Source organism: Mercenaria mercenaria, chromosome 7, assembly GCF_021730395.1.
Source record: "Mercenaria mercenaria strain notata chromosome 7, MADL_Memer_1, whole genome shotgun sequence".
Taxonomy (NCBI): Eukaryota; Metazoa; Mollusca; class Bivalvia; order Venerida; family Veneridae; genus Mercenaria; species Mercenaria mercenaria.
In genome coordinates, this window is record NC_069367.1 from 72,984,926 (window position 1) to 72,998,902 (window position 13,977).

Below are 13,977 nucleotides of genomic sequence, written 5' to 3' on the forward strand. Positions count from 1 at the left end.
GACAAATTCATTTCCACAAAGGTTCGAATTGTTAATTTAAGCAAATGATATTCACTTACTTGCATTCTTTTCATGGATTCATTTTTATTTCTGATCGAAGAACACCCCAACGTCTTTTTAGCTGCCATATGTCCCTCTGTCCCTCCTTTAGCCCGTGTTGTTTTGTGTGCTCTAATTAATGAAACAAAGTTTTAGAAATGTTTGGAAGAAATGGGGTTTTGTACAGAATTAAGAAATGGAGTAAGGAGCCATCTCCACTGTCTCCAAGTAAGTAATGTTGTCCGGGTGGCATGTGACTGCCCTCATGATGTGCCCATATACACCACTTTCTCTAAGAATGCGACTACCATGCACAGAACCAGACCATCTGCAACTAAGTCTATTATCCGATCATAAGGATCAAACACTATCTGTTGATCAAGTGTAAGATAGTTGTCTATAGTTTATATTATTGATAAGAACATAAATATTTGTTGGTTTGTTTTGGGTTTAACGTAGTTTTTCAACAGTATTTCAGTAATTTAACGGCGAGCAGTTAACCTTACCAGTGTTTCTGATTTCCTGACCAGTACAAACCTACTCTTCGCAAGTAACTGCCAACTTCCCCATGTGACAGGAATGGCCGTACCGGCGACAGTAACCATCAGAACAAATCAACACCCTTTACAATATTTACAAAAGATGATTATTAACAATGAATAGATGATATGAAGAAAAAAAACTGATAAGAAAAAAAAAATAAAAGTTCAGTATCACCAGATACAAAGTTCGTATAGTTCCATTCTAATGTGACGTGGTACAGTTCTTTAATTTAATTGCGAACTTTAAGTAGCACAAACAATATCAAAACGTATCTTGAAATAGAGTCCCTTTAAACCGTGAATACGTTGATTCCGTATTGGCTCCCTATGGTGGTAGGTGATTGCATCCCTGAGCTGACTTCAGAGGATAACAAAAATCATCGTCTTTGCGGTTTACAGCACAACCATGGGACGAAAGCTCTGCGCTGGGAAAATCACATCCAGGCGAGTGAAGACAAGTGAACCTCGGGCATTGTACTTTCGGGTTATGACATCACCAGGTAAAATCGTCTGGCTGAAGAAGCTAAAATATATAACATATGGTAAGCACCATAGCAAAACAAATAAGTCGGGGTATAAAACTGCTCCTTTGGGTACACCATACCTCCGTAGGCTCCCATAAATAATACGTGCTACTTATACAAAACGTATGTGCTACTAAGTTCAAACGTCACATGATTAAAATACGTCACTTATTATTTCCATTACAAAAATTACTTACTTAAAAGACTAAAGATAAAGTATGAAAAAGATATGAAAGTATAGATGAAACATTATAGACACGGACATGATAAACTGCAGCTATTATTTACAACTACAAATTAACAAAATTCAATGTAAATCAAACGTTATATCATAGTTGGTATCGATATAATATCTAATGCCATACACTTAAACGGACATTAATTAGATGTGCTATAGACTGGCACACAATTACAAATTACAATAATATATTACATACATGGTACTAGACTTGCCATATAGATTTATACATAACAATACAATGCAGTAATGGCGTTCCATAATTAACAAAATGTTTGACATAAGTTTTTGAATCAGTGCTTTACAATTATCACGATACAAATTTCAGTATAAATCTAACATCTTATATAAACGAAACGTTTAGACTCCTCTTTCTAAATAATTTACAAAAGTCTGAAAAATTTAATAAATTATCCTGACATACCGAAACTAGCCAAAATCATGTGCCGAAAAGTAAATGTTACAGAATTCTGTAGAATGAACAAAAAGTTACCAAATAAAAATCGTAATGCAAAAATCATACAAAAATCTAACAAATAAATTTCTTACCTCGATCGAGCATAAATCTCTAGCAAGAAAATAATTCAGACATAGATTCGTCTATAATGTCGGAAGGTGGTGTGCGCAAGGCATATCTAGTCCAGTCTATTTAAAGGGTAATGTCCCGCAAAATACTAAATTTCATGGGATTCACGGCTAAGCCGTGGACTCCGACTATTTGTATTTCCACGGGATTCACGATATAGCTGGGGAATCTAACTACTTTGGCGCGGATTGAAATTGACAATTTGAGGCCCATTATAGTGGTTTTGGGGATAAAAACATGAATTACTGAAGTTTAAAAAATATCAACTTTCTTATTACTGAACAGAATTTAATGAAATTTACATGGAAATTTATGTTATGAAATACAGAAAAACATGAGAGGTATTTTATGCGTGAAATCTGACATTTACCTCAATAACTCAAAAATTTACAAAAAGATGATGCAATACCTGCATATACACTATAGATAAAATAAGGCCCGTATGTCAATTTATGACACCCCACATCAATCAGGACGATTGATTTCAGTCGCAATTACTTTTATCAAATCGTCACGGAGAACATGCGCCTCGCCCAGGGCTCGAACTCGCGACCCAAGATCCGTAGTTCTGCACTCTTCCTATTGAGCTAAGCGGGTGGTAAGAACATAAATACAGTCATGCAATCAACACATATTTTCTGAGATACAATACATATTTCTAAGACTTACTTCATGTGAGCTATTTAGAGCCATCATGGCCCCCTTGTTAAATTCTGTGACATTCCTGTTTTGGAAACGAGCTCATTTATTAAGTGTATTTACTATTTAGTGCATCTACCTTTGCTGTTATGAACAAAATTTAAACATTTACTATAATTGGGTGTTGATGCTGTGATAGTTCAGTCTGTTCACATAATCAGCCTCAAACTGTGATAGTGCCTGTAGCTGAACATTGGTACAATCTATTACACCAATTACGTTTGGAAAAAAACCAGTGTTATAGAATTCCTGTTTGTAATCATTGATTCATGGCTGTGTTGTTGGAAATTTAATGAATCGGTTTACTGTCTCGGGTCGTTGATGCTGTGCGGTTGAAGATCACCAATCACTTCGCTAATGCATCTGGATACTGTCGGCTGTAACACACCATGGATATCTGCATCATTCCTCTAAAACTCTCCTGATGACAGGTATCTTATGAGTAATTAGTATCTTTTTCACGGGGGAAATTGCTCTCGGAGCATTTGATTGCTGTAAATAGTCTGCAGGTCAACAAGATAAACAATACTGTCTTTGTCTAAGTTGTATCTGTCAATAATCTGTCAGAGGTGTGAGATTTTCAAAGGATTCTTGACGTGCCTTTTTCTGCAAAATCATCAGTTTCAGTGAATATCAAAATCATTTAAGGAGGTAGGTTACCTTGATATTTGTAAGTGCGCATGTCCAACCGGAAGCTAACGTGACGATTTACGACAACGTTTACGACAAACTAAATGTGTTTGTATATCCATTCTTCTGGAAATAAATCTTGAACCTGCCTCCGAAATTATGTTTAATGATTTAATAATGCAGAAACAATAAAAGAATTGCCGCAGAAACGCTTCATAACATTGTTGCCTTAAAATGACGTCATTGACGTCATGACGTTACGTGTCAGTTACCGCGCAAAATTAATAGCTTTTATTTTGAAAGTACGTTATTCTGTGCTTTTTCTTTATTTGAACTATTTTTAAACAGCCATTATTTGCTGAAATACTTTTTATTAGTCTTTTGCTCTGAAAAATGATCAATATTTTGCTTCTTTTATGTAATTATATTGAAATGTGATGCGGAATGTAAGAAAATGGATGATGGTAACTGATGTGATTGGGAATATAGTTGGCTGAAAGGTAACTTATTACGGTCATTTATAACTAAAAATTGGGCAGTTTGATTTGTTATGCCTATTTCCCAGTTTCCATTGATAATTTGTTACTTAAATACTAAAACTAAGCTCTAAAATTGTTCAAATTTCAGTATAAAATTGTGGTGTCTTGAATTAAATTGATGTTACCATGGAAACGAAGCCCGTGACCTATATGTCTAATTGTAAAATTCAGAAGCGTTGACACTGGTCTATTTAAGGAAAACACCTTCAACTTTTTATTTTCATTTCAACAATATCCATGAGAATAATAGCAGCATGCAGAACGATTTTTCAATAAAAATGTCAGACGACGGGCACTGCTGTAAGTATTTTAAGCTGTGAAATTTGTTAAATTAACTGCAATTCATACGAAAATATTACTAACGTTAGAAATAAGATGTTTTAAAGCTACATTAACAAAAAAGATAATTTTATATAATATTTTTTTATAAGAAATTACGATAAAAAGCAACATATAAGCTATTTTAAACATCTCTGTTTCCATGGTTACTCTAAACTTTAAGAAAAACATAGTACCATGTAAAGTTCTTGGTATTTTGCTAATCATATTACCCAAATAATTCATGTTGGTCAATAACAGAATGACACTGAAGCCGTCGAAAAACCCGTTTTCATACATATCTGTTGAAAAATGAGAGAAAATGCGTTACCATGGAAACACGAGCCCCGCGACATATACATTTTAAGCTTTTATTAGAAAGCTAATGCGCATACTAGTAAAACTATTAATTATGCAGACTTCTACGGATAACAATGAAACCAAAATACACTGAAAAGTGTTAAAGGTCCAATACTAAGGAAAGTGAACATTTTAATTTCTTTTAAAAAGCACAGAAACTATTTCATTTTATTGGAAAATGAAAGTTGGTATGTAGAAATTCGAAATAAATCGCAGTATATGTACAATTATTTTTCTATGAAGTATGAAGAAAGTTAAAAAGACCTGGGGGTCATTCTGTCGATTCATTGAAATTTCAACATAATACACATACATTTCTTTGAGTTCCAAAGACCTTCTGTAAATTTTGACCTGCCAATCTTCATTATTTAGTGTCTTGCAGAAGTCTATGCACTGGCTATGAAAAAAATTGCCAACTCACTTTCCCTTAGTAATGGACCTTTAAATATCCGTATTTTCCTTCTTCTTTCTATATAAAATACCTTAAGAGGGTCATGTACTTCAAACCTGGATAAAAATTGTACTTGAAGGGACAGAGATAAACGGAACTGAGATTGTAGCAGTTAAAACATTAAATTACACGAAATACAAAAAATCACTGCGGTTCAACTAATTTGAATTTACCCTGGTAACAAGGTAACCTACCTCCTTAAGGAGAGCAAGATGTAGGATTAAGAGTTATGGCACTTGCCATGAAAGGTCATTTCAAATTATTTGTGTGTGTGTTCGGGTTTAACGTCTTTTTCAACAATTTTTCAGTCATATAAACGACGGTGTCTACTTATTTAACCACATTTTTATGTAAACGGAGATTCTACAAGTTGGAAATAATAACTTGGTAAATGTTACTTTTCTTTTTTTCTTTTTTGACTAGGGCAGTCGTTAAAACTCTCTGAGCAAGCGAACAGATTCTCGCTGTCGAATAGGTCATACCCGTTTGACTCACTCTTACCTTTTGAATAAAGAAGATCAACCCGAATGTGTACCATGTCAAACACCGCTAACTATTAAACACATTTTAATCGACTGTGTGGACTTTGCTACACAACGCAGTACATATTATGACGTTCAGTCTTTGAGAGAATTATTTGACAACGTTTCAGTCGGAAATATTTTATCGTTTTTAAAGCAGATAGGAATATATCAAAAGATCTAACACTTCTTATTTTTATTTACATCTTGCAATATTATTATGTTTACAGCTGATATTTTAACACACACTTACATACATTTTTACATTACTGTTTTTAGATATGCTTTACATTTTTACATGGATGCTTTTAGATATGTTTTACATTATTCATAGTGTTCTTTACATTTTTACATGGATGTTTTTAGGTATGCTTTACATTTTTACATCAGTGTTTAGGCTTTACAGTTGGCGTTTGCAATATGACTTCTTCTCGGCGAGATATGACCATTTTGTGTCGATTCGCCGTAAAAACCCAGCTCACTCACTCACTCACTCCTGAGCAAGCAATGCTCAGGTGAGATATTGTGATTGCTCAATGTCCGTCGTTTGTTCACGCTTAGTTTTGCAATAGAGACTGCATTTTTCACTTGATCTTCAAAAAAAATTATCAGAATGATTGCCTTGAAGAAATCGATGTCAAGTTTGAAAGCTGGGTCATCTGGGGTCAAAAATTAGGTCACCCGCTCAATTCAAAGATAAACATTGTGTATGCTATATGGGCTACATATTACACTGGATATTCATAAAATTTGATCAGAATGATTGTATTTATGAAATCTAGGTCTAGTTTGAATACGAGTCATATTTGGTCAAAATCCAGGTCACCCGCTCAATTCAAAGGTAAACATTGTGCATGCAGTATGGACTGCATTCATGAAATTTGATCACAATGATTGCCTTTATAAAATCTAGGTCAAGTTTGAATAGCATCTGGGGTCAAAAACTAGGTCATCCGCTCAATTCAAAGGAAAAGCCTGTTAAAACTCTAGAGGCCACATTTATAGTGAGTGAGTTGGGTTTTACGGCGAATCGACACAAAATGGCCATATATCGCCGAGAAGAAGCCACATTGCAAACGCCAACTGTAAAGCATAAACATTTATGTAAAACTGTGAAACATACCTAAAAATATCCATGTAAAAATGTAAAGCACGCTGCATAAAGTAAAACATATCTAAAATCATCCATGTGAAAATGTAAATCATATCTAAAATCAGTTATGTAAAAATATATATATGAATGTGTTAAAATATCAGCTGCAAAAATAATAATATTGCAAAGTAAAGCATATCTAAAATCATCCATGTAAAAATGTAAAGCATAACTAAAATCAGTTATGTAAAAATGTATATACGAAACAGTTAAAATATCAGCTGCAAAAATAATAATATTGCAAAAGATGTAAATAAAAATATGAAATGTTATGTTTTTGATAAATTCCTGCTCTGCTTGTTTTCAAAACTCTTTCAAAGATTGAACGTCATAATATGTACTGCGTTGTGTAGCAAAGTCCACACAGTCGATTAAAATGTGTTTAATAGTTAGCGGTGTTTGACATGGTACACATTCGGGTTGATTTTTTTTTATTCAAAAGTTAAGAATGAGTCAAACGGGTAAGACCTATTCGACAGCGAGAAAGAACAACTTTCTCCCTGCGAACAGGCTGTGGGCCATTTTACACAGGTAAGCGCTCGAGGGTCATCATGACCCTCTTGTTATAATCAGGATAAATCCTACCTGTGTGTTTACGGTTAGTTCAGGTGCCTTAAGATTAGATCACGAGACCGTCAGAACGAGTGATCTAATATCACGCAACTGAACGACTGTGTGTAAATATCCATTAAAACACGGATAGACTATATTATTTCGATTCTAACACGATCTTCCTTCATTAATTTTATTTACTTTAATCGAATGTGAGGACTGGCGATATATTTTGTGATAGCTGAAGCTCGGCTGTAGCATTTTACACCCCATTAATTGTTAACTACTCTGTTGACGTTACATGTTACGTCAGTTTCATCATACGTCGCGCGTGACGTCATTTTCATTCATACAAGAGGGTCATAATGACCCGATATTGCTCACCTGTTAAACATTCTGAACACGTTTCATGAATATAGGGTCATAAACTCGCCTCTATAGACTGTTTATAAGCTTTTCATATACGTGGTGATCTAGTTTTCTAACCCACATGAGTTTCGAACTTGGCCTATGAATCATCAAGATAAATATTCCTACGAAGTTTCATGAAGATAGGGTCGCCAATATGGCATAAAGTTATAAAAAGTTTTCCTTTGATTTAAACGGGTGACCAAGTATTTGACCCCACATAACCTAGTTTCGAATTTTGCTTAGGAAACGTCAAGATAAACATTCTGACTAAGTTTCATGAAGATAGGATCGCAAATGTGGCCTCAAGAATGTCTACAGGCCTTTCCTTTGAGTGGTGACCTAATTTTTGACCCCATATGCCCAGTTTCAACTTGGCCTAGGAATCATCAAAATAAACATTCTTACCAAGTTTCATGAAGATAGGGTCATATACCCCGTATATGGCCTCTTAAAGTGTGAACAAGCCTTCCCTTTGATTTAAGCAGGAGACCTATTTTTTGACCCCACTTGACCCAGTTTCAAACTTGGCCTAGGAATTATCACGATAAGCAACATGTTTCATGAAGATAGTCATAAATGCGGCCTCAAGTGGAATGTAGCCAGTTTTCAAAATGAACTGAGATCTTATTGTAACTTAAGTTGTAGGTAAGTGTGGTTAAAATCAAATATAAAATGACACTTCTGTCATGTTCACAAGGTTAAAATTACCAAATATTTGGCTCTTTCAGGGGCCGCAATTCCGGTACCTATGATTGGATCTGACAGATTCATCATACTAGAATCCAAGATTTATTGTTGTTGAAGATCAAGTTTGTATCGAAGCAAACCGTAAATGAAGTCTCTATATGGCTGCAAAAGCCAAAATAGCAAATTTTGGCCCTTTAAGGGGCCATAACTATAGAATCTATGACGAGATCTGGCCAGTTTTTGAAAGGAACTGAGATATTATGCCAATACAAATTGTGTGCAAGTTTGGTTAAAGTTGATTGCAAAATGTGGTTTTTACCGAGTTCACAAGCCAAAATTAGCAAATTTTGGCCCTTTAAGGGGCCATAACTCTTGAACCCATGATTGGATCTGGCTAGGTTTCGAAAGGTGTGTGTGTGTTCGGGTTTAACGTCTTTTTCAACAATTTTCAGTCTTCTACTTGTAGCAGTGAGCACAATGAACCAAAATATTATGCCAATACAAGTTGTTTGCAAGTTTTGTTATTAATAAAGTTTATCGCAAAATATGGTCTCCATCGTGTTCATAAGCCAAAAATGGCAACTTTTGGCCCTTTAAGGGGCCATTACTCTGGAACCATGATGGGATCTGGCCAGTTTTCGAAAAGAAACGAGATATTATGCCCATAATAAGTTGTGTGCAAGTTTGATAAAAATCAAATACAAAATGCGGTTTCTTTACAGTTTTACATGGATGTTTTTAGGTATGCTTTACATTCTTACATCAACGTTTATGCTTTACAGTTGGCGTTTGCAATATGACTTCTCGGCGATATATGACCATTTTGTGTCGATTCGCCGTAAAACCCAACTCACGCACTCACTCACTCTATCGTGTTCACAAAGAAATTGTGGACGCACGGACGAAGTGCGATCACAAAAGCTCACCCTGTCACTGCGTGACAGGTGAGATAATTAACAAACCGTGGCTCTTTTAGGGGTCAATTAGCTGCCGTAACTCCGGAACTTATGACGATCTCACGAATTTATGGGATCCAAGATCTATTGCTGTTTGATATCTTACAAGTTTGTATCAAATCTAATCATAAATGAAGTCTCTATATGGCTACAAATGCCAAAATAGCAAATTTTGGCCCTTTATTGAGCCATAACTCTAGAACCCATAATGGGATCTGGCCAGTTTTCGAAAGGAACAGATATTAATGCCAGTACAAATTGTGTGCAAGTTTGATTAAAATCGATTTCAAAATGTTGTCTATATCGTGTTCACAATTCAAAACAGCAAAATTTGAGGCGGAAGTGAGAGTCTCTTATCCGGTTCTGCCAACACATAATATATAAAATATCATATTCATAGTGCTATCCGTGCTTAGTGGCGTCCTAAAGCAGACTTGAATTCCTCGCTGCAAGATATGCACTCTGACCGGACGTTTCCTTTTTCGGGTAAGTACAATAGTATTAATGATATTTGATTCTACTAATAATTTATGAACAAAGGACTTCTGTAATACAATGGCATCTATATCATTGAGATATTTCACGCTACTTTTTGCCACAAGGAACATTTTTCAAGCTGTTGAAATAAAGGGCAGATTGGCATTTCAACATCAATACAATATCAGAAACATTTAATATCAAGTAATTTGTTTTCATCCTGTTGGTATTTGCATAAAATGAAAACAAAAGCCAAGAATAGATTTAATTCTCTCAACTGTGGCTCCAGGTTCCGTGCGAAATTTTAATAAAGTGATCTTCTTGTTTCCATTGTAAGTGTCAGTACTGTATGTTATTGGCTTTTATTTCATTGATCCATTATTAGCCATGTCTGTATATATTTGACTCCCAGTAGGCGAATTGATATAAGTTTAGATTAACTATAACCTTTTTCTTTGATTCTTTCCAAATGAGAGAATACATTGATGTGTTAAAAGAGAGGTGTCCGGCTACGATTTGAACACATCCCAAACATATACAATGTATAATTGTTCAATGATCTGTGTTTCGGTGAAGAAAATGTCCCATTCGAGATATCCACTATTTCACTGTGTTCCTTTGTTCGTTTTCGTGTGTTGGCTTCGTGTGTTTGTGTGTGTTCTGTGTTGTTTTGCTGGTTTTGTAGTGACATCCTGTTTGTATTTGTACCCAAAATGAAGGGGGGGGGGGGTATATGTTTCAGGTTTCGTCTGTTGTTGTCTGTCCGTCTGTTGTCTGTCCGTCTGGTGTCTGTCGTAGACGAATCTTGGACATTTCCTTATCCTTACGATTATGAAATTCACACAAGTGATAGTCCACAATGTTGTGCATGGGCATGTTAGTTCTTTAAGAAAAAAAATTGCAGACGTTATGCACTTTGTTTTTTGTCCTTAGTCAATATCTATACATTTAAGACACATAAGTCTAATTGCAACTCCCTATTTTCATCGCCAGGACTTACAGATATTTTGAATAAACTTCTAGAGATTCAGTTTCATTTTTTCTTGCTTTAGGTAACCCTATATCATAAAATGTATGTCCTATGCGTTTATGGAAAAATTCATGTTTTTGCAAACCTAGGCCACAAATTAAAAACACAGGACGGCTGTGCCACAAATATGTGGCACCTAACCTCACGCATAGTAAATCGAGACTTTTATGCAAGCGATGATGTGTGGAGGGAGAGAGGAAAGAAACACCAATAACAAAGACAATATACGGTTACATAAAATGAGAAACCGACAAAAACAACTTGAGAATAGGGGCACAGCCTTGGAACGGTCATTAACCTATATAAAGAAAACTAAGATCGATATCTTTGGAAAAAGAAATGTGCACCCTGTGTATGCAGGACTCGAACACATTTCAATGAGAAAACCGATGCGACGGCATATCATTTTGTCTGTTTACAGACTTACACCATGCTACCACCAAGTAAAAACTTCTTATAATATAAATCACATGAAATATTTTTGAAAAATATCAGTTAAGTTCACAATTCAATTATCTTTCTCCGCAGTAGAGTAAAACAATGAAATTATGAATAAAGTATAGCTAAATTGAAACGTTAAATAATTAGAGAAAAAAAATAACGTTCTTGGAAAATTGTCAATCATGAAAAATATGATTACATTTCTGAATCCAGTTAAGATAGAGTGAGTGAGTGAGTTGGGTTTTACGGCGAATCGACACAAAATGGTCATATATCGCCGAGAAGAAGTCATATTGCAAACGCCAACTGTAAAGCAGAAACATTGATGTAAGAATGTAAAGCATACCTAAAAACATCAATGTAAAAATGTAAAGAAAACTGAATAATGTAAAACATATCTAAAGACATCCATGTAAAAATGTAAAGCATACCTAAAATCAGTTATTTAAAAATGTATATGAGTGTGTGTTAAAATATCAGCTCAAACATAATTAATATTGCAAGATGATCAAAATTAACTTTTTATTTAAAACTACTGAAAACATATTTTGAAGCAAACTAAAATTCGAATTTTATATGCAAGAGTACATTTCCTGAAGGATTTGCTCGAACATCGTATTTAGTATACTAATCACCGATATTGAAATCTGATCCATTATCAATTTTCAAGATTCACAAAAATTCAAACAATTTTAAGTGTATTGTTTGTAGATTTTTACGCACGAACATCAATATTCAGATGTATTTCTAGATTATATCAGTTTAAAAAAACTAAAAAATCTCTCATGACTGAATATACACCAAACTGATGCCGTGGTCTCATGAACTATCTTTTAGAGTTAATCATATTCTGTGGATGCCTAGTTCATGTTGGTATTCATGGAAACTGGATGCTGATACCGCAGCACAAGAAATCACTTTCATTAAATCAATCTTAAATTGAAATTACCATATACTGACTTATGTCAAATATCCAAACTTATCTTTTAACATAAATGGCAGTCTTCATGACAATGCTTCTTCATAAACTCGGAAATTGGAACCTACTTTAAGGTGAATGGTCACCAGGAAATAGTCAGTTCGCATGAGAATGTTTTGTTTTCTTTCTCGATTGCCGGAATAGGTCATACTCGTTAACTCGTCGTATCTTTGAACAATGAAGATCAACCTGAATGTTTCCATGTATCAAACACCGCTTTCTGTTATAAAATTTGTAATCAACTGTGTTGACTTTCGATCCAAGCGCATTAATACTATATGTAGAATCGTTAAAAAGATGTATGAACAAGATCTGCCGACAAAATTTTGCAATTTTAAACAATAGCATATATCATATAAATTGACATTTAATTTGATTTTTATTTAAAATTTGTTTACAATTTTATTATGCAAATTGTCTTCTTTAACGCTATATAGTATAACCTTTTTACTTTAATAGTTTTAATAGATCATTTACAATTAAACCGTGATTCATTTAACTTTTTCGGCGATATATGACCTTTGTTGTCGATTTGCCGTAAAACCCAACTCATTCATTCATTCAATCTGCAGTCTGTTCACGCTGCAACTACGGCCTATAGTAAACCTCGCGAAATCACTGTCCACGTAGAATAAAATAGATTCAGAAAAAAATGAAACTGTAGGAAATATGTCTCACTGCAGTGAAAATATATAACATGTACTTTACTGCAGTGAAAAATGAAAACAATTTCATAAATGTTTCTCAATATTTATAACTAACTTGCATCATAACACATCTTTTAAGTAGTGGTAACTGTTCTTTATGAATTTACATTTCGACAGCTGTCAGTACATAAACAAAGTCCCAACGGGAAATTATCATCGTGTTAAAGTTAAGAAGATTCCGGTATGGGATTTGAATCCAAAAACGGAAATATATTACTTATTTTTAGTAAAACAACATTTTTAAGTGACATCTGATAATTATGTCAATGTACAAAATTTAAATTCAACGTTTTACCTGAGTAAGGATGAGCAACGTACAACATGTAAAAAAGGTTACAAGTAAAGTAGTTTCAATTTTCAGTTATTGTTTTGTTTTGTCAATTCATGCAATCTTGGAAGCAAAAAACGCAACCAAGCAACATTAAAGCAAAGTTCATGAGAGGTTATGTAATGTGCAACACCCCTCACGCCGGCTTGAACAAAATTCTAGTACAATGAAAAGGAATTAATCATATTTTATTGCTTCTAATTTAGATACAAATACACAAATCATACAATGAAAAAGGATTGCTTATTTTAACAAATTTATAACAGTATGATTAAAATTTAACTTACATAAAAGCAAAAGGGTTGGGCCACAAGTTTTGCCAACATTAGCAGTTGGCCCGTCCCATTTGTCACATTAAATTTAACAAAATAAGCATTATTTTCTTTGTATGTCATTTGCTACACGATTGGAGATCTATTCAAAATCAGTAATACCATCTTCGATAAAATGTGGAATAGCCTTGACACTGAATTACGAAATGCTCAGACACTTTCTTCCTTCAAGCAGAAACTTAAAGAAAAATACAAACCCCCACTAATACCTTCATATTTTCTTTCTGGTAACAGATTTTTGGAAATATACCATGCGCGCATAAGAAATAAATGTAGCAATCTAAATTCAGATTTATATTACAATAATATACGGAATAATTCAAGTTGTAACTGTGGTTTCTATAATGAAGACGCAGAACATTTCTTTTTTAAATGTCCTCTTTATTCAGAGCATCGCCGAAATTTGTTTAGAAACACACGACCATACCATCCTTTAAGCGTCTACAAATTACTGTTTGGTATAAATCAGTTATCCGA